Source organism: Ptychodera flava, chromosome 7, assembly GCF_041260155.1.
Source record: "Ptychodera flava strain L36383 chromosome 7, AS_Pfla_20210202, whole genome shotgun sequence".
Classification (NCBI taxonomy): domain Eukaryota; kingdom Metazoa; phylum Hemichordata; class Enteropneusta; family Ptychoderidae; genus Ptychodera; species Ptychodera flava.
In genome coordinates this window covers 3,143,157-3,168,946 of record NC_091934.1, presented here as the reverse complement: position 1 = coordinate 3,168,946, position 25,790 = coordinate 3,143,157, and the positions used below count along the sequence as shown (strand labels likewise).

Below are 25,790 nucleotides of genomic sequence, written 5' to 3'. Positions count from 1 at the left end.
AGGCTACCCAGTGACCAAAACTACTTCTATGAGGGTAAAGTGTTGTTGCCTGAATTCACGTCTTGAGGTTTGCGTTAGTGAATTGTATTTATGGTTGTGTCTGTTGGTGATACATCGATGAGATATATGTCGCTGTTGCCTTCTTAATGTAGCTAATAACTTTTTGATTTCACTATAGTTCGCTCTGAAAGCAAACAGAGTAACTACTGTATGTCACTTCGATAAAACAATATAATTTATCTACAATTGCACTGTTCAAAAGAACACTAACGCAAATATTCTCAGAATATTCTAAAAACGTTCTCAGAATAATGTGCCCATAAGGTTTATCTTCAGCTGAATTTTGCTGTTCGACTTCAAAGTTCAGACCTTGTGATTTAGTATTAAAATTTATAAGGTGAATTTACTTTATAAGTACAACAGAAACCATAAGAGGTACAAGTACCAGACAAATTAATCAGGAAGCGGCACAATGAACGATACAAGCATTAAATAGCGAAATTACTCCATCTAATCCACCATCTACTTCCTTTTCTGACAGTACCGCGCGAATCAAATCATCGACACTCCTATTCTGTCTGATACAACAATCTGCCCATAAAACATGTTGTCTACGTTCAAAAACGATTTCAATGCGATTCAATACCAACGTATCTCTAAATGTTCATTCGATGTTCAAAGAATTATGATTCAACTGTTTTAAGCCAATTTAGCCCAATATAAATATTTCGTACATGCGATCGATACATCGGAGAATGATATGTCTAAAAACTGTTAATTTTTACCTTAAGGAAACATCTATGGAATAGGTTAAACCCAGAATTCGAATACACCACGGTACAGACAACATTGGCTTCACAACCACGCTTTGAAATTAGTGTATTTCTATATAACGCGATTGTACAAATGGGGTTGTTTATACCTCCATCACGTGATTTGGTGGGTGTACTGAGTCTGCACGACACACGGCGTCCTTTTTATTCCGAAGTAGAACCATTTACGTGCATAATAACCTTCTATAATACGAAAGTGCGTTTAATTAATGTACCATTAATTGTACGTGTATGCCTATGCCATTGTAAGATACATGCAATGATACGTAGAAAACCCCAATAGAATGCATCGTTCTTGGAGTTCCCATGGGAACATTGAAGAAAACGACATAGGACAAGATTCTATGACCCTTTTCACACTCTCCTATTAAAGCATCGCGTTTAGAACATCACAATGTTCTTGACCATTATAGCGCCAGTGCGACGAGGAGCTACTCATAAATATACGGGCGTACTTATTTTCTATAATGGGGCCATTAAGATTTGAGATAAGGGATAAAGGAAATTACAAGCACTGTACTGACCTATATAAAAGAAGCAAAAACCACTTACGACGTTAGTACTATCCAACAGGGATTCAGTTGTAAGCATTATATGTATAAACTGAAGATTGTAGTATGTATTCTTTTGTCTTATTTTGTTTTGTTTTATTTTTAAAAAGAAGACATTAAAATGTGAGTCGTTCTTAATGTAGTAATTTAGACTTGTCATTGATTTATTAGTTGAGACATATTATAAGAACAGCATCTGCTGTTACTCTGGTCGAAATCGAATGCAGCACCGCAAACTTATCAAGAATCAACTTATAACAATCATATCTGAATATTATCAGTAGAAATAATAGAACTAGTGATGGCACATTTAATTTGACTTTATATTGAAATTGATAACCAAGTGAATATGAACATGAAATGCTGCAAATGGAAGACCCGGGGATACAATTTACAGAGTTTCCAAAATGGTAGCACATTTAGAACTGGGATTGATACAGCTGCAATTGAGGAAAGCGATAATACTGCTTTGAAATGCACGTTTATGCCTTGTTAGCAGTAAAGAGACGTTAAAAAGAAAGCTCCCAATGACAATAACGTACCTGATACTGACATTACATTAAAAACATAGTGGACTGAAATTTGATGTCGTAGACCACATTATACGTTGATATGTTAGCCCAGTATAGTTACATCACAGATTTACAAGGCGGACTGTACGGAGAGTAAACATTTTGTGAACAATGGCCAAGATAATTTCCATATAGTCAACTCTGTAGCACAAACAACGAAGTTTGCAGTTGGATACCATCCACCCAGGCAGACATAACACTGTAACAAGGTGCTCGAAGAATTGTCCTCTGTTTTCAGTACCTTGACTTAACAGACCTATATTCTGGCATGTAGGAAGCATGTCATGCGCACTCTCAACAACGTTCACAAAATATTCATTATTTTCCTTAGTGTCTCCTTCTTTGTACATAGTGAATTGCACCGTGTTCACATAATAAGTGATCAGTAATACTATTAGCCGAGGAGAATCGTACACTAGCCGAGTGGGACTTTCTACCGAGTTCATTTGTATGAGCAAGTGAAACGATTCAACTTCAACAACACCAATCATGGCACTAACCTTGACAACGCCAATCGTGGCATTGACCTTGACAACGCCAATCGCGGCATTGGCCTTGACAACGCCAATCATGGTACTGACCTTGACAATACCAATCATGGCAATAGAAGGTGACATCACGGATGATGAAATATTTGTCAGACGAAATAGTTGTTAGTCGACTATATATGTTTGAATTATGAACATAATCAATAAATGAAATTTTCCATTTATCAGTTACGTACACACTCTTAATTTAATGCGCAATTTCCTCTGAAAACAAAAATGCATTTATAAGTGGAATAATTGCTTGTTGATCAAAGCCGTAAATCAATAGTTTCTCCGCGAGAATCTCTTTCACGCCTGAGGCGGATTTAGATTTAGCACGAGCTTTGCACATGATATAAACATGTGAGTGGTTCTTGGATTACCATTTGCTGCTAATGATTAAAAGTCGTCGTGGGTGGAATTATGCAAATTATCTCACTGTTCATTTTATCCGGAGACATGACTGAAACAAAATCCGTTAGACTTTACAGCAAGGATCTGTTTCCCGAACAGTTAGTTTTAAAACATCTAATGACATATTGACGCGCATCATGCAGGTATGAAAAACATATTTACATCTTAAAATAAATAACGAATGCGAAGCGTGGCCGCTAAATTTTGTCCGGTCTAACGCAAAAATAGTTTGTAGAGAAGGGTTCACAAGCATTTCACTATGTATTTATTTCAGACCTATTAGCACGTTGAATAGAGTCTTCTCCGACCAGCTGTCTTGCCTCCTGAGATAATCCCGACACACCGACACAACACTCAGCTCAGGCTGCCATTGTGATGCTATTCTTTTACCTCCAAAATAGATTGGACAAATCTACCAATAAAAATGATGGGGCAATGACATTTTTAGGGGCCACTTTGAAATGAACTTGGAGAAACAGAGTTGCCCAATCATTGTTTATCAGTCTACACTCGGTTTATCCGCTTCTCGAGTGCTTTCCCCGTCTTTATTTACTTCGGTAGTCATTTCATGAATACATGTCATGCATGTTTTCTCAAAATTAGAAGTATAGTACCAATTCACCTGAAACTGGGTAAGCCGAAATTTATAGGCATGGCAACAGAGCCTAAGAATCTCCATTTATTTGCGCGAATTTGCATCTTCCTTACAGAATCGAGATCATGGAGGTATGACGGAGATGACAAACACTGCATCAAATACCCGCATATCACAACCATTGATTAGTATAGGAAGCACTCCTCTAAGTTAGTTCGCGCCTCAAAAGACTTAAATTTTTGCTCAAGCTTTCCTTGGAGAATCTTTCAACCGTTCTCTTTCAATATCAAGAATAAAAATCGGGGGTCACCGTGCAAACTCAATATTTACCTATTCAAAATGGCCGCCATCCCTGTGTGTTAACTCTATGGAGAAAAATAAAATGTTCGAATTTCGAGAAACTAAGCCAGTGAAAAATTGTCTTACACAAAGAGCTTGAAAATGAACCCACAAGTGGTATATCAGAAAAGAACTGTAAAAGTTTGAGCGTCCAAATTTGTGTCCCCGAGGCGCGTTCTATACCGTAATCACTTTACTGTATTCGTAGTAAGGGGAATCACTGTGTGGATCATAATGCTTTCAGTAAATGAAGTCAACGCACCCAGATGTCAATTGTAGAACCGCTTTAAATCTTTATTAAAGATGGCAAACGTAACGTTCAGCGTCTCAGGTCTTAGTCATCAATGGACATCACATGGAATACCATACAATATCCCGTTCTCAATTGCATGTTCTCATTCATTTTTTACAAATAATTAATCTCGTACGATCTTGAACCAACTTGACACACCTTGGCCACGTGAGGGATGCTTCGACATATAATCCCTACAAGGAAGGGCGTTACATATCATTTAAATAATTTCCGAAAAACTTAATCCAAGTTTCCATATTCCTTTTCTGTATCTGCACTTTAATAATTCCCTTAAACTATACTCATTGAGCTGCGCGTGCACACTGGCGCATTATTCACACTCTGACACAAGCTGGATAAGTTTTTTAAAGCAGACACTGAGTCATCGATATTAACGGAATAAAATTGCTTTCATAGCCAAAGCACAAGCTTGCAAAATGTTTACATTGAAAACATTACAAAGAGAATTGAAACAAACAAAACAGAGCAATTTGAAGTAAAAACATTGAAATATTTTCTTTCAAGTCACTCAATCTACAAACAAACTTAATTAGTCTAATTGATCTGTATTTTTCAAGGCAGATAATCAAACGGGCATTTTCGTTCCCTGTCAGCCATCTTTGATCAATCGAAGTTCACTTGGTTGCAAAAACAGTTTTGCAGTTGATATGTTAAACACTTATTTCCCTTAGTCATCTAAGTGTATCATATTTGCAGCGGTACGAACCACTTTTATGACGTCGCCAACGTATAGACTACTGCGATGGTGACTGGAAATGGGACACCTAATCAGTAAATTACACAGCTGTATTGCTGGCCATATAGTGAATTCACTTGGTAATTAGCGAGTGACTTTGTTAACTTGTCAGCGATATCGTTTTTCATTCCAGTCAGCTGCAGACACTTCATGCATTGGGGGGGGGGGGGGGGCATATTGCCATAAAGCTTATCTGGGTTTGAATAATTCAGCCCTATTCGGCCCTTCAGTATACACTTGTCAGTACCTTTTAGTGAATTAACTTTGGCTCAGAGGTACGAGTAACCTGCAGCCTAGATATCGTTTATGCACTCAAAGTTACATAGCCATTGTCCATAAAGGCATTATAACAATCATTTCAATCAACGGCATTCCTAAGAAAATAAACTTTCCGTTATCCTATTGCTGATGTTGATCGTTACGTACGCTATGCGTATACACGGCCATGAGGTCATGCATTGACGTGAGACACAGACACTGGAATGCAGGATAGTTTTGACAAAAACACTACTGTAGTGTGATGGGTGACAGACTTTTGATATTTTGAAACATGAACATAAAATTTAGTCTTATTTTACCTAAAATTTAAGGAAAATCTAGTCAATAGCAAAAGGAAGACGCAAGTACATGTATGTCCTCTAAACTTACGAATGTTTATAGCTTTCCAAATGCCACCCCTCTCCCTTCGTGTATACGGTGTATGTATGTATGTATGTATGTATGTATGTATGTATGTATGTATGTATGTATGTATGTATCTATGTATCTATGTATCTATGTATCTATCTATCTATCTATCTATCTATCTATGTATCAGTGTATCTATGTATCTGTGTATCTATGTATCTAAGTATGTATGTATGTACCTATCTATCTATATATCTATCTTATAGATACGTATCTACGTATCCATCCATGTATATATTCAAGTAGGGCTGATTTGCTGATTGACCAATGACCGTTGGTTGGATTGACGGTTGTCCGTGGTGTTGCATGTTTGTATGCCTGGATGTATTTGTCCATGTCTGTGTGAGTTTCCATGTGACTGTGATATATGTTCTGTATGTCTGCAAAAATAAATACAGTCAGGTGTTAAGTGTAAATGTAAAAGTAAAGACAGATCAGGCGTATTCAGTTTACAGTTTAAGGCAATAACATTGGGAATAGTTGATTGAATTATAGTATGTTTGACTCAACTTTAAACACTGTCCTTACACGTCCCCTTTTTCCTCGCGCCTACGTTCCTGATAATGCAAATTTTACGTTTGTCCCATATGAGTTATGCGAGAACGTCTTCATCTCAAAGAAAGCAGGATGAAAGAAGTAATTACCTCATATGCCGACACAGCTGGGCTTCCTTGTTTCCAACACTGGGTCGTTCATCTGCCGTACGTACGCATGCTGAGTAACAACAGCTTGCAAGATGTGGTTGGCGTTAGAGCTACCGAACCTTATCGCGTAGCTGGATTACAACGTGTTCAAGCGTATTGCCTCTAAATCTCTTCCACATTTTCCAATCCACGGCGTCATATACACCACTTCCTCCACTACTGTTACTTTGGCTCTTGTCATATACTGTTCAGCGAGGTTGAACTGTTTCTACCGTTTCAAAGATCACGAGGTCTGGTTAATTTCAACCCACAATCCGTTATTACGAATAATGAATACGTTACAGCTACTGTGAGACACAGCGTAGATTCTCCTCGTTCAAACTTCACCAATAAAGTCCCACTGTCAGGGCAGGTGCGCATGTTTTAAACGATGATTGGCGGAGGCTGGGTCTATCGAACTATGGTTTGATTGGTCAGTTCAAATTTCCAGCTGTTGATGACATGTCGGATAATGAATTTACCTTGGAAAATTATATGAAGGGTTATACTACAGTATTGGGTTATCCTACTTTGTTGATGTATGTTTTACATACTGTCGATGTCCTATGGTTACTCTTGAAGAAGAAATAACCAGGATGTAAAATGTAAACACCTTTTAAGTGACACTTACGGCAAGAAGTGATATACTGGAAAACTAATCGTGAATTACATGAACCCTGCACTTTAGAACATGACTACGATATGTCAATCATTCCGTTCCTTTGTCACCGCAACAGACACAAATTTACTTGGTTTGAAATGAAAATGCCGAGGAACACTATATAAGGAAATGAAATTTACAGAATATAACGAATGACAGTCAAAGGGCAATTTAGGTTTCCATTCTTCTCCGAAATCTTTAATATAGACTTCCAAAATGCCCAGATTTACTCAATAGCTGATTGTCTTGTCAGTCGGTTATATGCATGGAAGATGTTTCAAAATCTTATCGCTTACTCGGCAGTCGAAATATAATGTTTTCTGGCTTGTCCATTCACGCACGTTGCAGTTTAAGCGAAACAATATGGCTGCTTTATAAAAACCAGTTGTATATACATATCATTTATCGGCAGTCTTCTTTTACAATTCTTGAAGTCAAATCGTCATCATTTGACGTTATACGAGGGTTATACTCCTGTGGGCCTATGGCCAAATTCAAGGTTATCTTTCACATTTCAGCTTTTCCTCATCACGAATGTCATAGACTTGATGAAACACACTTGAGAAAGAATAAGTTTGTGCGTGATTCTGTCAGAAAATAGTTTTGAAGATCTCGACTTGAAATTATGGAGAGGAATGCAGCACTGGTTCACCTGACTATACATTTAGTGACCTTTTGAACTCAAACTTCACCATGCAAATTAGTTCTCCCTATTTATAAGTGGTTTCTGCGTTTATATCACACTAGGTATATCACACTTGGTGGCAAGACAAACACTATGTGTGACAATACTAGAAACAATAGTCGTAACACACTGCTAGATCTGGTAATACAAAGACTCAGTAAATACATTGACACACAGTGCAATATACAGAGTCAGTCATTTTTCTATTTTAAAATTGCGAATTTTCCTTAAAGGTGCTTTACTTGATTGTATACACCGACCTGAACTGTATGTATGTAGGTAGGTAGGTAGATAGATAGGTAGGTAGGTAGGTAGGTAGGTGTATTAATACTTGTTTTATGTGCATGTGTGAGCTTGTGCATGTTTGCATGCATGTCGGCTGGGAACCTATTAATGACATGGTTGTATGTTCTTTCGATATAAATCCCAATCCGCATGCACTACAGTACACGCCCACATGGCATATGCTAACCTGTAATGTAATGATTGTATAGCTGGGCCTGTTGTTGTCTTTGATGTCAAAACTTTCAGCCTTTTCGTGACACATGGCATGATTTCCAAGTCTCCTCATAGCCATTTAATATTTTCCAGTGAATGGATCAGTGAAATATCAAGTGACGTTCGGTTTTGCATTTATAATAGAGAGTAAGTAAGTAGTTATTGGTACAGATCGATTGATTTCTCGATGAAAGCAACCCGACATATGGAATGCACACACCATAAGACTTAGAGGAGCCACCAGCGACAGGCAAAACTCGATCTTAATTGTTGCTCTGTGCATTTCTATATATTGCTATATTCCTCTTTCATAGACGATATATGTACACATTGTGACCAAAATGCCGTTGTACATATGTTTCTTTGTTACATTGATATGCCGAAAGCTGTGTCGTTCATTTATTCATACGTAAATAATCAGTCTCCATGTAACGTTCTGTTCCAGGATCAATATTAAAATGGTACTGTTCAATTCGGAAAACCGTCTAATGACGTAGAGCGTTGAGGTCAAACAGGAATGGAAATATGTATATTCCTTACTTGGCGGCCTTTTTTCTGACGGTCTTTACGACTGTCTGTATGTGTATGCCTGTTTCTACCTCCCTACCCCCTTGTCGTAGACATCCATGAGGTATAAACACAGATAGAATTAGTTTGACTAGTATGCAGGACTTGAAATTATTCCCAAAAAGATTCCCTTATTGGACTGTAAGACATCAGCAGTACCCAGAAAAGTCACCCACTTGTGAACTCCGGCCTGCCATTTTTTACACCAGGCGTTTTCTTTACAAATACCAGCAGCATATGATAAACGTATTTGTATGATAATGCAAGAACAATTATATCCACATGTGGCATTGATTAAATTAAATTCCTGCGGGGTAATTCTCTTTCATTCCTCAAAGTTCACCTGAAGGCTGTAACTCTACATTAAAAAATAAATATTTGGTAGGAAATTGGCAACAAAATCGATACTGCTCAAGGTGGTCGGCAAATATCAAAGTTTCTAAAGCAGCACTTCATCCAATTGATTGGATTAGTTTGGGGTAATGAGTGAAACGTCTGCTTAAATCTGCCAACTTTTATTCAAAACATTTCATCGGTTCTATTCATAGGATTGATTAAGTAGTTGATTGAAATATTTGATTTATGACCAGTGAGCATGGTTTGTCACAAAATGTATTCTGTTTAGCTAGACTGAAGTATACTGGAACCACGCTGAACAATAGTACAAATAACTTATAAACTCAGGATTGCAATTTAGTTACTTTATAAAGTTAGGGAGGCCGTGCCCCCTAGGAAAACATTGTTGCTTTTAATGGCGATTGGAGCCAGGCTCTTCAGGTAAAATAGGGATTTTGTTATACCTGCATATTGAGAATCTGCTGAAACTCAAAAAATTGTACCTTGTGGAAGATTATAGGTGGTACGGATTCACGTTAAACTTCAATGCATGGAAAGCAGTGAGAAAAAGCAGGTGCACGGCTCAAATGAGAAATTCAAAATGAATTCGACAAATAATGACAAATAATTTAATGAAGGTAATTGTGTGCTAAACCGTTTTATCCTTATATGTGACTGATAGTTTTTGAAATGTAGCCGCCAGCCAACTATAGGCAAACATTCAAAAGCCTTTGTGATCACATTGTTTGCAAAAAGGAAGATTGATTTCAAAGTTGACAGGTAGCAAATGACCGATGCCAATGGATATTTTGATCAAGTCTTTGTAGTTTATAATCCGATTAATTTGACAGACAGGGAATTGTGGTTGACGGAACGTCTGGGTTTTCTTCAAGTCGATAAACTGAAGTAATACTTCGCAATATAGGTTTTCTAAAGAAAATGTTATATCAGATACCACAGATTTAATTAATTGCCGAAGGGTGCGAACATATCTTTGGAATTACTCATTTGAACGCCAATTAAATTCTACAAAAGATGTCCATACCTTATTAAATGTATGTATGTATGTATGTATGTATGTATGTATGTATGTATGTATGTATGTATGTATGTATGTATGTATGTATGTATGTATGTATGTATGTATGTATGTATGTATGTATGTATGTATGTATGTATGTACGTACGTACGTACGTACGTACGTATGTATGTGTGTATGTGTGTATGTGTGTATGTATGTATGTATGTATGTATGTATGTATGTATGTATGTATGTATGTATGTATGTATGTATGTATGTATGTATGTATGTATGTGTCTGTCTGTCTATCTATCCCTCTATCAATCTATCCATCTATCTATCTATCTATCTATCTATCTGTGTATCTGTGTATCTGTGTAAGTATGCATATGTGTAGTCGTTTGTGGAGGGTGATATTTTTGTTCAGGTGTTTTACACTTGGTTGTTGGAACGGAGTTAAAATTTGGAGTATGAGATATCATTCTCATACTATATTGCTTTTATCATTCTATACTATATCGGGAAAGAACAGTCTTCGTGAAATTATTCTGATATAAGAACCATAATTGACATGTTCATGCTGTGTACGGTCTTGAACTCTATGTGAAAATGTGTGTCTGAATGTTTTTTTGTGACATTCTACTACATGTCTTCGTGACATAACACTTTACCGGTCAATCAACTAAACTTCGTAACTGAAATACATATCAGCATATGTGCCTCTGAAGACTATGTATCATATCTCTCTTGTTCACTCTAGTAAAATAGTAATCGATGTTTGTGTTTTCCATTTTGCTACTTTATATGTTCCCTGATGGAAAATCAAAGCAACATTATTGCAGTGTTTACACATCATTTTACGCTACTATAGACTATAGTCTATAGAAGCTATTGGGATTGGTATCCGTCCGGCGTCCGTCAGTCAGTCTGTCTGTCTGTCTGTCTGTCTGTCTGTCTGTCTGTCTGTCTGTCTGTCTGTATGTATGTATGTATGTATGTATGTATGTATGTATGTATGTATGTATGTATGTATGTATGTATGTATGTATGTATGTATGTATGTATGTATGTATGTATGTATGTATGTATGTATGTATGTATGTATGTATGTATGTATGTATGTATGTATGTATGTATGTATGTATGTATGTATGTATGTATGTATGTATGTATGTATGTATGTATGTATGTATGTATCTATGTATCTGTGTATCTATGTATCTATGTATCTATGTATGTATGTATGTATGTATGTATGTATGTATGTATGTATGTATGTATGTATGTATGTATGTATGTATGTATGTATGTATGTATGTATGTATGTATGTATGTATGTATGTATGTATGTATGTATGTATGTATGTATGTATGTATGTATGTATGTATGTATGTGTGTATGTATGTATGTGTGTGTATATATGTATGTATGTATGTATGTATGTATGTATGTATGTATGTATGTATGTATGTATGTATGTATGTATGTATGTATGTATGTATGTATGTATGTATGTATGTATGTATGTATGTATGTATGTATGTATGTATGTATGTATGTATGTATGTATGTATGTATGTATGTATGTATGTGTATGTATGTATGTATGTATGTATGTATGTATGTATGTATGTATGTATGTATGTGTGTGTGTGTATGTCTGTATGTGTGTATGTATGTATGCATGCATGCATGCATGCATTTATATATGTATCTATGTGTGTATGTCCGTTTGTGAGGCGTCCGTCCACTCAAATATCTTGAGAACTGCAGTACTTACTAATTTGATATTTGTTGTGTAGATGAAAAATATGATTATGAGAAACTATTTTTTTAATTTTTTGATACTGTTAAAAATATGCAAATTAGCGCAAAAAGGCGTTTTTGGTAAAAAATGTTCTTCTTCATAACTGTCGGTCAGACAGATTTTTTATTTGGTATACAAGTCCCTAGGGATAACCCAACTTAGATTTGTTCAAATTGTGTTGAAATATGCAAATCTGTATTTTTAAGGAATTTTTTTGTCATTTCAGGTCAAAACTTTATTACATCAAAACGCTCGTCTGACAGCTTTGATATTTGGTATACAGGTTCCTACAGATAAACTAAGTATGATATATTTAATATATATTGAAATCTGCAATTTTGTATTTTTGGTACAATTTTTGCCATTTTTGATCAAAAAAATTTGTTTCTCAAAAACTCCTTGTCTGATGCCTTTGATATTTAGTATACAGGTTCCTAGGGGTTGTGTTAGTGCGACATATTGAAATTTGATGAAATCTTCAATTTTTATATTTTTGTGTCAATTTTTCCCATTTTTGGTCAAAATATTTGTTTCTCAGAAGATACTCATCTGATAGCTTTGATATTTAGTATACAGGTTCCTAGGCTTTATCTTAATGTAATATATTGAAATTATGACGAAATCTTCAATTTTGTATTTTTGCAGCTAATTTTGCCATTTTTGGTCAGGCCATCCTGAAATGAGCTATCAAAGATATCCACCTTCTTCATCAATACATGTGTCACAAAAAGTTATTCTCTACATAACACAGCAGAGCTCTGTCGACTGTTGGGTCGCTTGTTTTTTCAAAACCGCTGGTCAGACAGCTTTAATATTTGGTTTACAGGTCCCTAGGATGACCTTAGTGAGATAATTTCATACAGTCAGGAAATACTTTATTTTGTATCCATAGTAGCTTCAGGGACTTTGCCCTATGTTTGTTTAAATATTCTATAAATGCTATATGACATTATAAAGTTAGACTATGGTTATTTCCGAATATATTGTCTATCGTCTCTCGTGTCTTTGGTCACTCTCAACGATATGTAAAACTGTGGCATGCAAGAATTGTTCGATAGAATAAAGCTTCAGGAAGACTCTGTGTCTTTGCATATCTAAGAGAATTCGCTGATGACGAAACTATGCATATCAGTGACATGCACCGTCGCTCGACGAGACGATGTGGTCGGTCCGTTGATTGACGATTTATATCCACAATTACATTAATCATATCTATTGATAAAATCAATTACATTAATCATATTTATTAAGAAAATCAATTGACATTATTGAGACCATGAAACGACGCAGTTAACGACATTGATCTCCAATTTACTTTTCCATCTCGTAATTACAGAGCCAGCAATGTCTTCGCCAGATGTTCAGCGCCTTACAAGAAAATCACTGAAATACGTTTTATTGACAGCATTATATCAATTGTTGTGAACTTGATATTTCAAGACAACATTTCTGAGCCTCCGTATTAAACGTCTTACCGCTGCGAATTTCAATATCAAGGTCAAAGTCGTAAGTCTCGAGTTACGTGGGTGTTTGACCAGCAGCTATAGACTGTGCTGTAGATAACACTTTATAAGTCCCATTTCATGATGTGACCACCTATCCCCTCACTGCTTCCCTACTGACACCATCGTGTTACGCTGAAGTATTTGCCAAAACGTTGTAGAGAATTGATCTCTCTCTCTCTCTCTCTCTCTCTCTCTCTCTCTCTCTCTCTCTCTCTCTCTCTCTCTCTCTCTCTCTCTCTCTCTCTCTCTCTCTCTCTCTGGTTATAGGCAAATTTAGAAAAACTATTATGAAGAAATAATGTCCAGTATTTGCCTAAACAATATGTGAAAAGAACGTGCACACGGGATTAGGTGTAATTCCATGTGCGTGTACCTCCTGTGCTTTGATCCGGTTTATGAATCGACAGCTACTTCAAAATTTTGGCATGTGAATCGTTTAAGTAGCTTGGACTTTAAAGTGGTCGTGCATACTAAAATTATTATAACTATAAGTCTTGTATGTAAATTTTGATTTGCATCACTCTGAACGAATTTGATAAGAAAAGAATTATGTGAAAATCTAGCGAACCACGATAGACGAAGCTTCAAATGTAAGGCAATTCTATTATGTTACTTATACATGTTTCAGAGTAATTTACGCCCAACAAGACAAGATTGCTTTTTAAGACTCTTTTCACAAATATATATATATATATATATATATATATACATATATTATATATATATATATATATATATATATATATATATGGCAACCTCTGAACTTGGGCACAGAGAGTACGGTTTATATATATATATATATATATATATATATATATATATATATATATATATATATATTTATTATTTGTCATTTTATAACTTACATGTATGTGTGAGACGCAATGGGTATGAGATTTCAATTGTGGTGCCATTCTGTATAATGTCACGGAGTCTTCTCTTCGGGTTACCTTACTAAGATGAAACATTTACTGATTTCGGCGTTTATCATACTGCAAATTTAAATATGAGGAAATGGGGTCAAAGAATTATTTGCATCGACATTAGGTAATCGGACCCTAGTAGTATAATTTAATTGTACTGACCCTCAAATGAAAAAAAAAATCAGTTAATTTCCACTGCTTTTCAGTTTTGTGTGTGTAGTAAGATTTTAGCCGTTGAAACATTATCATTCTTTGAGTCGTTTGGGATCATAATGATGGCGTTGGCGTCTTGATTAAATCACTTGTTCATGACTTTTAGATCTAACTTGTTTAGAGCATTGCGTTTTTACCATATTTCGTGTTTACATCATTGACTGGTTTAACAAAGGCGAGTTACACGTGTGATACGTACAGATGGATTGAGTAAGTCACTGTCATTCAGTACAACAGTGTTCATCAACAGGCCGTTCACGTCTTCAATCAAATGCCTTTAAAGGTAATAACGTTAATCCGTCCAGCAGACGTGAGATGCATGCAACACTATTATCGAGAATCTCATGAAAGAAATCGATCTTAGCTAAACCTGAAACGTTTGCTATTCAGTCTAGTCTTGTCAAAATGTTACAGCTGCCTGATTCGATGTTTTCTGCTGTTTTTGTAACACGAACGTGATAGCTCATACCAACATGATTTACAACACTTTTATCTATCTGCTTGTCTACTTGAATTGGGGGCAAATTTAACAGAAACGGCGATGATCATGAAGAAATGTCATCAATTGGTTTGCTTTTGAATTAAACAAGAACGCAGTAAAATGTTAAATGATTCCACACAGACAGCCGTTGCCGTTTCACTTTATTTACAATTTTCGATCAACGTCTACCTTGACACAATCACGTGACGTCTACTGATCGTTGATTAAGCTTCTTTTCTTTATGGCTGAAACGGAAGAAACCTCTGCAGCTTCCCGGCTTTATTTTGTTCATGCAATCCGTCATCAAACGAAGCAATAAGGAGTAAAGTGCCTTGCTGAAGGGCACAACACTATACTAGGCTCTCGAACTCACCATCCGGGCATCCTCTGATCGTGAGACCAATACTCTAACCTGGACTTTCAGAGGAGAAACAAAAATATCTACATATCGTTCATGACAGTAAGAGTTAAGGATGAGCCATCTAGCTTAAACTTGCGTACGATCACGATACAATTTATTTCGTTACATACTCGGACGAAATATTTGTTGGCTTAATTTCTCTGTGAGGATGACTGACTTAACCATGAATTGATGTTATCTGTATTGAAAGCTGATCATGTTCTTGCATCAAATATATGATAATCGTGTAATAGTAACACATGCACTTAGATTGATATTACTGCATAGATTACATGATGCAAATCATGGCATCATGATTTGACTCAAGGTGATGACAGAAATAAAACATTGCTGGCGTGGCAAAACGAACATTCGTTATGGTAACACTCCAGGGTACCGTTTTGGTTTGCCCTATTTAGATAAACCTTGGAGTATCGATCTAGTCTAGGCAAAACAATTACAACTGAAATTTTGTTATCAGACTAATCTGTCAACACATTTTATATGTGCTTTGCAATTTCAATGCAAAGCTAGATCTTTAATTCTCTCACCGGCTGGTGCAAAATCCATTGCGATGACCAATTAACCCCACTTCGTATCTGACAGAAATAGCTTTATGAGTGTAAATGAGGACAACATATCATGTAGCCTGCATGATATAAAGTATGCAGCATGCTGTGTTGATTTGCAAATGCTGGTAAAGTGGGAAATCTTAATTCCATCTGATGCCACGAATTACCCTTTAACTGGAACCCAGGGCATGGATTGTAAACAAATTACATTACCAAGGTGGTCAGCAGGTGTCTGCGTAGAAGAAGTAACACCATAGTTATCCAATTTTTCAGCTTGGCAAGGTGTATTATTCATGAATCGCAGTGTGACTCCCAACAACTCCTTCTCACCCAGGTGTTTTATTCTTTGAAAATTCATGTCGCTTATTTTGTACAAGTCCTGGATGATGTAACATGCCACTAATTCCCTTCTTGGAATACACGAGGCCCGTTGATGTAATTGTAATGACTGGCATTTGGTTATTATTGCATTGGCCAACGTTCCAATGTAATCATTCATTGCTTTGTTTCCGATTACACACCGAAATTGTATTTTAGAAATGTTACATTCAGACGTGATTTGCCAATCTAAATTTACAAAGCTTCAAAATTGCTTCATGTAAAACATCTATCCATTGTGAATCTCTGTACAGTAGAATGTGACTTAATGACGACATGGTGAATGTCCAGGTTTACTTTGCTTCAGCCGAGTACTTTGATATTTAGTTACAGTTTCTCTCACATATTTTAAATCTATTAGGTATTACAACAGAATGACAATGTCAGGTTTATAATGTAAAACACGATTCGCCTTTGGGAAGATAACGCAAGAAATAACCCAATGAATAGAAGGGGAAAGTGAAATTTGAATCGCAAAGACAGGCATTACAATGAACTCTTGATGGGATTGTGGAATGCCTACAAAATTCAGATACGAAATGTTTCTGAGCACTAACTTAACAGACTTGTTAATTTCTGATGAGCATGGCACGATATTAAACTATATTTGGAATAAATTTACAGGAGACGCCACGACGGATGATTTTATATCTTGCTCCTTTTTTGGTGCAAAATTTTTCCAGTCTGTCTATTCTTTCTACCTTTGATTAAGTCCTACTGTTTTGTCCAATCTCTCAATGATTTTATCAACTCACAGTATCGAAGACAAGACCATTATAATGTTTCAGAGTTGTTATAGTGCTTTTTGATCGTCTCCCCCTCACAAGATTTACTTTCAGAGAACAGTCAAACAGACAGAGTACCAAAGGATCAGATAGTGTGTGTTTTGATGATTGAAAAGTTCTTATGAGCTTAGGTTGTTTTTGTGAAAGGATCATGTTCTCAGATACAGATATAGGAAATTCATTAAATCAAATCAAAATTGAAAACAATTTCCTGAATACATCCTGAATGGATTTCCTGAATGCATAATGATGACGAAAGCGAAGTAATTGTCTGAAAGCCTCTCACAATATGTTGAGGAACTTTTTCCACAAAATATTTCATTTAAGTAGTCTGGTGCCTCGATGCAAAAAGTCGTTAGTCTATATAAACGCTATTGGAAACAAATTAATTTTTCGATTTCACATAAACAAGACAACGAAACTTTACTTGCTCCACTTACTTCCAAATGAATCCAGCCAAACAACAGACCAGCGGAGAATTGTAAAAAATGAAGAGTCAAAAAGACAGATTCTGAGTAAAAGCAACGTAGGATTTCTTCGCCACAGACGATATTTGCTCGATTATTTTCGTGCTCGTTATTTATTGGCATTTATACTTCCACCGATATAAAGTTAATGAACTGGTGTTTTTCAAAACATTAACTTGACAAGCAAAGCTTGAATCGTTCAAGATAAATCACCTGATTAGTTCTAGTCACTATTTCAAAATTTAGGTCTGATTATATGTAGCCTCAATAATTCTTATGGGATTTTATTTGTAATTTTGCCTGCCTATGGGGTATACATTTCCCAGCTTATTCGATATGCAAGAGCATGCAGTTCATATGGTGATTTTGTAGAGAGACATGGCCATCTCTCTACCAAACTGTTAAATCAAGGTTACACCAGAGCAAGACTTGTCTCTACATTCAAACGCTTTTTTGGCAGGTATCGCAAGCTGGTAGATAAATACAATATCTCTCTTCGACAAATGATCACTTATGTCATCGGTGACATGGGGCCTTAGTAGTGACCATTACCTATCTGACTTACAGATTGATATATGGCGGGTGCCACATGTGGGGTAGGATGCGCTTACTATTTTCGAAACACCTGACATCACTTCTTGGTCTTTTGACCAGAGGTCCATATATATTTCTTTCATGAATTTGACTTTGTTTGTGTACCGTCTATTTACTGTCTGTTCTGTGCTGTTTTGTGTCTATGTTTACAACTATTGTCTTACAAATTCTGACCTAGTGTTATTGGATTATGGATTGGTATGATTGCGATTATTTCATTATTATAATTGATTTAACGACTATCTTTTATAAATCAAGAACAAACTATCGTAGTATTTGGTACACAACATAATCTTCAACAGCATGACGTTCGTTTGTATTGCTCATAAAATGTAATAATACCATCATTCATACCAGCAGTATGAGAAACATAAAGCAACGTACCATGTCAGCAAAATGGTAATTTCTAAACACTCAACATTTCATTTTGGCAGTTGAACAACTTAAAGATGGGACGATCTCAATGCAGCAGTGAACGTACGATAGGAGTTGCAAAGTGTTGCAAAGTAGATTAGCCAGTGCCTAATGTGCAAAAGATTGATATTTTGTCGAGAGTTAGGCTAGCTAAGCAAATATTTCTGAAATGCCCTTGCCGAACTCTGATGTATAAAAGTAAACGAATTCATTGCATTGTTGAGTGAAACTGTTAATACCATGCCTTGAAAGTAACCAGTTAATGAGTGGATATCAGTACGCTATTTTATGAGAGTGAAGGACAGTTTGAACAACTCATCGTGTTTTCTATTGATCTTGGTTTTCAACCATGATTCTTACAGGCAAAATCAGGTGACGCCTTACAGCTTAATATCCAAATGAATAATTCTGCATTCTTGACATCATCAGGAAATCGAAAATCGATTTCTAAATATATCCTATTGTGCATGACAAGCGTCAACCACGGCGTTGCACTTGGGAAAGGTTACTTCGAGATCAGTGCGGATTAAATCAACGCCAAAGTCAGATAAACATCAGAAAACACTGTTGTATGCATGTCTGCTACAAGGTTGCCTGCTACATCAAGCAGTTCACTTAACGTCCATTGAACCGTGCATAAAGACGTTAACGTTTCCTCGCAACTAATTGATAGAGACATGAGCTTGCACAAATTTAATCTTTTTACTATATCACAATTTACATTTCGGGTACACTGACTTTTTAGTGCATATCAAGTCAGTATATTTATTTATTATGAATAACTATGTTAACTAAAAGAATCGACCTTAGTAAAACATAATTCTGAAACATATTCATAATGTTGTGTTTCAATTAGAATTTTTTGGATAAAATTTTTTGAATAAAATTACATTTTCTAAAGTATGATACAAATAATTTGAATTATCATAGATGTTGTATCATGTAAAATATAGTTCAAAATGAACCCCCTTCGCTTCGCTTCGATATGTAACATATTGCTCATTTTTTGACCCGTGGCAATGTTTCAGCCGTGGTCAATAAAACATTAAACTCGTCTGCTTTACCGTCACTTTCACGATATTCATCAGTGAAATACAAAAGTGACACGTTTTATGTCACATCTATTCTATGTAGCGGTATCGTTCATGAATAGAGCAAACAATAAAATTCAATTAAAAGCTGGAATAAATGTGCAAAGCACATTAATGTCACATTGGAGGAAACGAGATATGAAGGTACATATTAGGCTACGAAATGAAATAATCACAGGTGCAATCTAAGACGTATTTTCAAAAAAATTATTTCAACCAGGAGTGGCTTTCTTTTGCTGAGTGAGAAGTGTTTTGTTCTTTGAAGAGTATGATTGACCGTATTTTACTTGTCGAACCATCAAATATTTCTTCCTGGGTTGTTTTATCGACATACAGCGCACGGTATCAGCTGCGTGTTTCGAATTTGTTTTATTCAAATAGTGACGACGCAGTATTTCATCAAGGATGCTACAATGGGGGCAATGTGCTCCCTTGTAACAATTTCGCAGGGACTCAAAAATTACTGAGGGAAGCTTTAAAGTCAATGGCTTTCTCAGAAATTCTTCGACTCATCGTCGCCTGTGTGTTTTTATTTCAACAAATCCCATGACCCTTAAGATGAACACTATTACGGCATCAATGTCTAAAATATAAATGATAGCGGTGTATAATCACCACAGGGTCTAATAAAAAAGTAAACAGTGTGTAATGTGGCATGTCGTGTTACACCCAATGCTGTTAAAATATTTAAGATATACGTCGGTATGAAATCTGGTACGGTCGTTAAGGTGTGTTCGATATCAGAATATTAGTATTATTTATTAACACTCGTAAATTATGCTGTTCAAGTAAATCACAGTTATGTTACAGTTGCTCTGATATTTGTCATTATGCAATCAATGTTACATAATGTAGCTTGGTTTTATACGTCTAGACGCTGCGTAGAAATTCATGTCTATACAGTGCAATATAAGAGATTAAATGTTAAGTTACTCGTGCTCACCAGGTAGTTTGTCGTACGCTCGAAGTAGCTTCTTGTACTCACGAGATAGGTTCTCATGCCCACTAATATTATGTCTGCGCGCAGGAACGGTTTCGCCTTCTCGCGACATAAAATTTTATTTTCTTCTATTTCATTTTACATTTTTGTCAGTTTAATTATTGTGCTATTGCAACATGTCCCAAACGGGTTTTTTTCACAACGACATACAAAAGATGCATTGAGCTGTTAATGAATGTATGTGATCTGACATGAAGTCGTGCAACTTCTTTTGATCTAAGAGTTTAACTTTCTTGTCTTGAAATGATTATGTATGTATGTAGGTATATATATATATATATATATATATATATATATATTATATAATCTGACATGAAGTCATGCAACTTCTATTGATCTAAGAGTATAACTTTCTTGTCTTGAAATGATAATGTATGTATGTATGTATGTATGTATGTATGTATGTATGTATGTATGTATGTATATATATATATATATATATATATATATATATATATATATATATATATATATATATATATATATATATATATATATATATATATATATATATATATATAATTTAAAGTGTTTCTTGCCATGTAATGTGTGCTTGTTGAATATATTTGTTTGTTTGACAATGCAAATACATGGTGTTATTTTCCTGTCGGTGGCTTTTCATTACAACAACTTTACATCTTGCAATGTAATATGAGAAGAGTTTTGCTGTGATTTTATCATTTGCCACGTTTGTTGCTTTCAGACGAAGAGCTGTTGTGATGTGATCTGGTCACATGTAAATGTAATACGAAATGGTATGCAGTATAAATTAACATGATGCATTATTCTACAATGCTCCTATACAATACAATGCGCGTTTCAGTTCGTGTATTAGGTGACGTCAGGTACCATTAAGTCTTTGATTATTTTGTCGTATGCTACTTTTCTAGGACATGAAGATATGTTCCGTCAGAAAGGTGTACATCATTTTAATTGATGCTGTTGCGAATACTGGTTGTGTGGTATGATGTACCGTAATAGATTGTCAGGGATAAACTGTCATACACTTATTGTGACATCATATGGCAAGATGCGATTTGTGCATTTTATGTAACGTTACTTGACTTCCACATTTGAATAATCTTATTGCTTTTTAGGGATGTATTGTTATTTATTGTTATGTTTTGTCACCGTCAACTTTTGCGTACAATGATATTCATGTTTCCATAGCCACCGGCAGGACGTAATATCGACATCTAATGACATTCTTACGATAGTCATATAACGTCATATCTAACTTTCCTTTTAGTGGCAGTATTTCTTCCTACATTGACAATTTGATACTGGGAAGTCTGCGAAATGCATCATGGACAAATCCGCTTTAGGAAGATGTAAAGCTTATGATATGGCACACTCAGTGAATTGGAAATATTATTTTCTCCTTCCTATGAAAGTATCTCCGTATTAGGAGGGATGATCGGGACTTTATTCAAATGAAATAGCCACAGAGACGATTAATCCTGGTGAGAAAGGGCGTAATTAGTTGTAAAGGTTTGACAAGTTGTAATTTAATATGTCCCTAAAGAATGGAATGGCGATAGAGTAACTTGCAATTTAAGGCACTCAAGAGACGAAGAGTGCTTTAAAAGCTCATTTAACTCCTTAGGTGCCTGGAATTATACCTTTGGCTTTATTACCAGCTTGCGAACTTTGACCTTGATTTTATCTCCTGGAATGTTAAGATGACTTTTTCATCGCAAGAGAAACAAATTAAAATTATTAGCCCATGAAGACGCTCATTTTCATGAAATATCTTTCAGAAGAGGGCATCATGATTCAGCCTGATTATGTGAGAAGAAAACTTAACGCATATTTGAAAATTGGTAATTTTCATACGCTTCCTCGTTGAGCTGGTTTTAGTACATTGCGAATCAGCTCTGACATCACGGTACAGGGTAATGTCAGAGTGTATTTACTCAATTTGTGAAAGTGTAATAAGGTGTAAAGGCCTGCCCCTGTACCAATACCACTGTTCAATTTTCAGAAAGGCGAAAGAGTCGACGTTTTGAACTGTGGTGACATGATATGAGTTTTCAAAATTGTCGGTGCTATAAGTCATAAAGCGAGCAAGAAATGTCAGCTAAAATGAAACTATCCGGTCGTAAGGTCATGAGGAGTGATTTGAGAAATTGACAGGTCTGCCGTTAACGTTTTATATAATCATTTGTTGATTTCTGTGATCACTAAGGTGACGTACGCCGTCAGGTCCGAGCATGCGCCGTCAGAATGCAATCATCAGTACCATTTCAATCAGAGTATCAAAAAACATGCACTCATGTGTCAATATACAGCAATTAAAGTTTGCATGAAATATTACGGTATATCTCCCCTGAAAACTTAAGAGCTTTATGCATTATGCAACATACCTTACTTATGTCGTGCAACACTGTCTGAAAGATGCTAAGTACCGGAAATACATTGTCTGATTTCTCAGACAACAAATATGAGAAGATTTATCTCCATCGACAGTTAACAAAGGAGAGGGTGATTAGACATTCTGAATTAAAGTTATAATAAATCATCAGTGGCTTTGTATACACAAACAATGATTATCAAAATACAGGTGATAAATGAGTACATTTATTGAGGAAATTGAGCGAGAGTGTAATTTTCCGAATGATTTAATTTGCGGAAATAAATGGCAATGGATGTAATCTAATCAAGGACATATTTTAGTTACTTTGTACGAGTTTTTTGACAAATCATACTATTGTGAAAGCTTACCAAAATGATGAATGTTTGTCTTTTGAAACTTATTTATTACATGTAAAAGCACACCGTGGGCCTAATCCTTCACAAATTATGTATGATTTACAGCTGTGCGCTAGTCACAGCACGAGGAAGACGTATTAAATTTCGCAGCTGTGTAATCGCAAATAAGCATATTCTAGAATTAAAGCAATTAACCTCAGACAAAAACTAACAGCGAACAGATCCTAGCGTACGTGTTCATTCTCACTTTTACTTCTCCGTCTTGCCAATATATGATTTCTGATCCATCTTGACCTTAGTTTATGCAAGGCGTTAAGTCAACACATATTAAAGTAATAAAACCCGACAATGCTATCACTTCATAATCTCGTGTTTTCGAAATCTACATTGTGAAGCGAATCTTTTTTTCATCAAACTGTTATCCCAGTAGTTTGTCTACTCTATTACTTTTCCAAGCGTTATTGTAAACACTCTTGAAAAGGTCAACTTGATCATATTTTTCCCTTCGAAAAGTCAAGGTATTCTATTACGGCAGTGTTGAGTGTTTGCATTAAATCCAGTATACGGCTTCGTTTCTGTATTTTCTACATAAGTAATATCCAGAACGCACGCATACACACGTACATACGTGTATATACACATATGCAGACACGGGCACAGAGAGAAAGACGCTGACAGAGACAGAAAGAGAGACACAGACACACATGTAGACACACATACATATATGTAATGCATGAATGTTTACACACACGCGCGCGCGCACGTGCGCGCGCGCGCGCACACACACCAAACATATAGGCCTATATATATATATATATATATATATATATATATATATATATTTATATATATATATATATGTATATATATATATATATATATATATATATATATATATATATATATATATATATATTTATATATACGGAAAACGCGGCGTCTGTGTTAGCGTTATATAATTACGTTCGAAAAGAGTTTAAGAAATAGATGATAGAAGTGATACTGTTACATGTCTTATGCACAATATAATGTTGACAGGGAAAAAATGTTGTTCTTTCGTCGAAATTTGCATTTGTTAGCGTTCATTTGGAATCTCTCTGGATCGTATATGAATGTAGCTGAATTTTGTGAAAGTAAACATTGATTGAGTAATATACTTTACATTTATCGAATACAGCGCATCTTACCCGATGTCATTGGCACTATGCAAGCACTGAAACAATGTTGAATTTCGGTTTGATGAGGAGAGCTGATGGAATAGTCAATGGACAGACTTCAGGGAAGTGTTGTTAGCGTGTATTTCAGAAGTAAGTATAGGATCAATTTTGAAATATGCCTGACATATGGAGTCACTCGGAAAATATGGTTACATACAAATAAATTGCAGTCCGCTATAGAAGCAATGCGGTCAATATATTCACAGTGCTATTACCTACAAGCTATCACAACACTATTCAGAGAAAATAAATATTGTGCTCATGATTAGAAATCGAGACGGCAGCTATCCTTGACGTGCCGGCATTTTCCATATTGTTACATGCAACCCAATTTGCGAAAAATAATACCGTATGTCTGGTCAACTGATGTTTTTCAGATCATCGGAGTCAACAAATATATTATGACCGAGTCATGATGTATATGTTATTGGCATTTGTAGTGTCAAATGTTCGTTGTGAAAAGACTTTGACATCATGAGAAGTTTACAGTTTCACCTTACACATGGTACTCGCACTTCCATATACGCACATCATCCTACGATGAAGATGCATCACACAAGAAAAAGGTATATGAAATACCCACGCTATGGATATTATTGAAAATATTCAAACAAACAAACAAACAGACGAAGGATCATAATTACATATATCAAAAGAACAATAGCTTTTTTGCCATACCTGATTATACGTTACAATTCGATGCACTCCCAACACGTGCAACGTGGCGTTTCCCAAGCAATCTGTATAATCCCCAACAATAGTGCAACAAGATCCCACCAAGGGTGGCAAGTCCCTCTAACAGATTGACCTAGGAACACGCACTGTAAAGCTCATCAATCTTCACTCCATACAGAAACATTTAAAATCACCAATGAAGAGAAACCAGACAGAGTTATGACACCGATACTTCAACATGGTCGGTAGGGATATTAAGTGCGCATGCGTAGCTTCGGTGACGTTAAAATTGCCCCTTTGCAAGGTACTAAATTAAAATGTAGTTTAATTTAACTTTCCGATATTTTCTCAAATTAAAATTTACTGAATTGTACTAGCTAGAAAAATAACTGGAAAATTAAAAAGAGAAAAGTGCATGTTGGTGGACATGGTGAAGCCTTACCTTTCGCTCATGACCCTTTGCTTTCGACTTTTTGTTCTGTAATTTTCGGTCACATGTACAGATGTAGTTGACAAGCGATCTGTCGTGATACACC

The 25,790-nt window shown here is 35.7% G+C and overlaps 1 protein-coding gene across 2 annotated transcripts in view; it reads right to left on the bottom strand.

The window, feature by feature from the left end:
- The window catches only part of LOC139136575 (metabotropic glutamate receptor 2-like), a 213,638-nt gene extending 188,147 nt beyond the window's left edge, over window positions 1–25,491 (bottom strand). For both annotated transcript variants that reach the window (XM_070704319.1, XM_070704322.1), the window contains exon 1: window positions 25,258–25,491. The gene's annotated coding sequence lies outside the window, so the exon portion shown is untranslated. The remainder of the gene's footprint in view (window positions 1–25,257) is intronic.
- Between the last annotated feature and the right edge of the window lie 299 nt (window positions 25,492–25,790).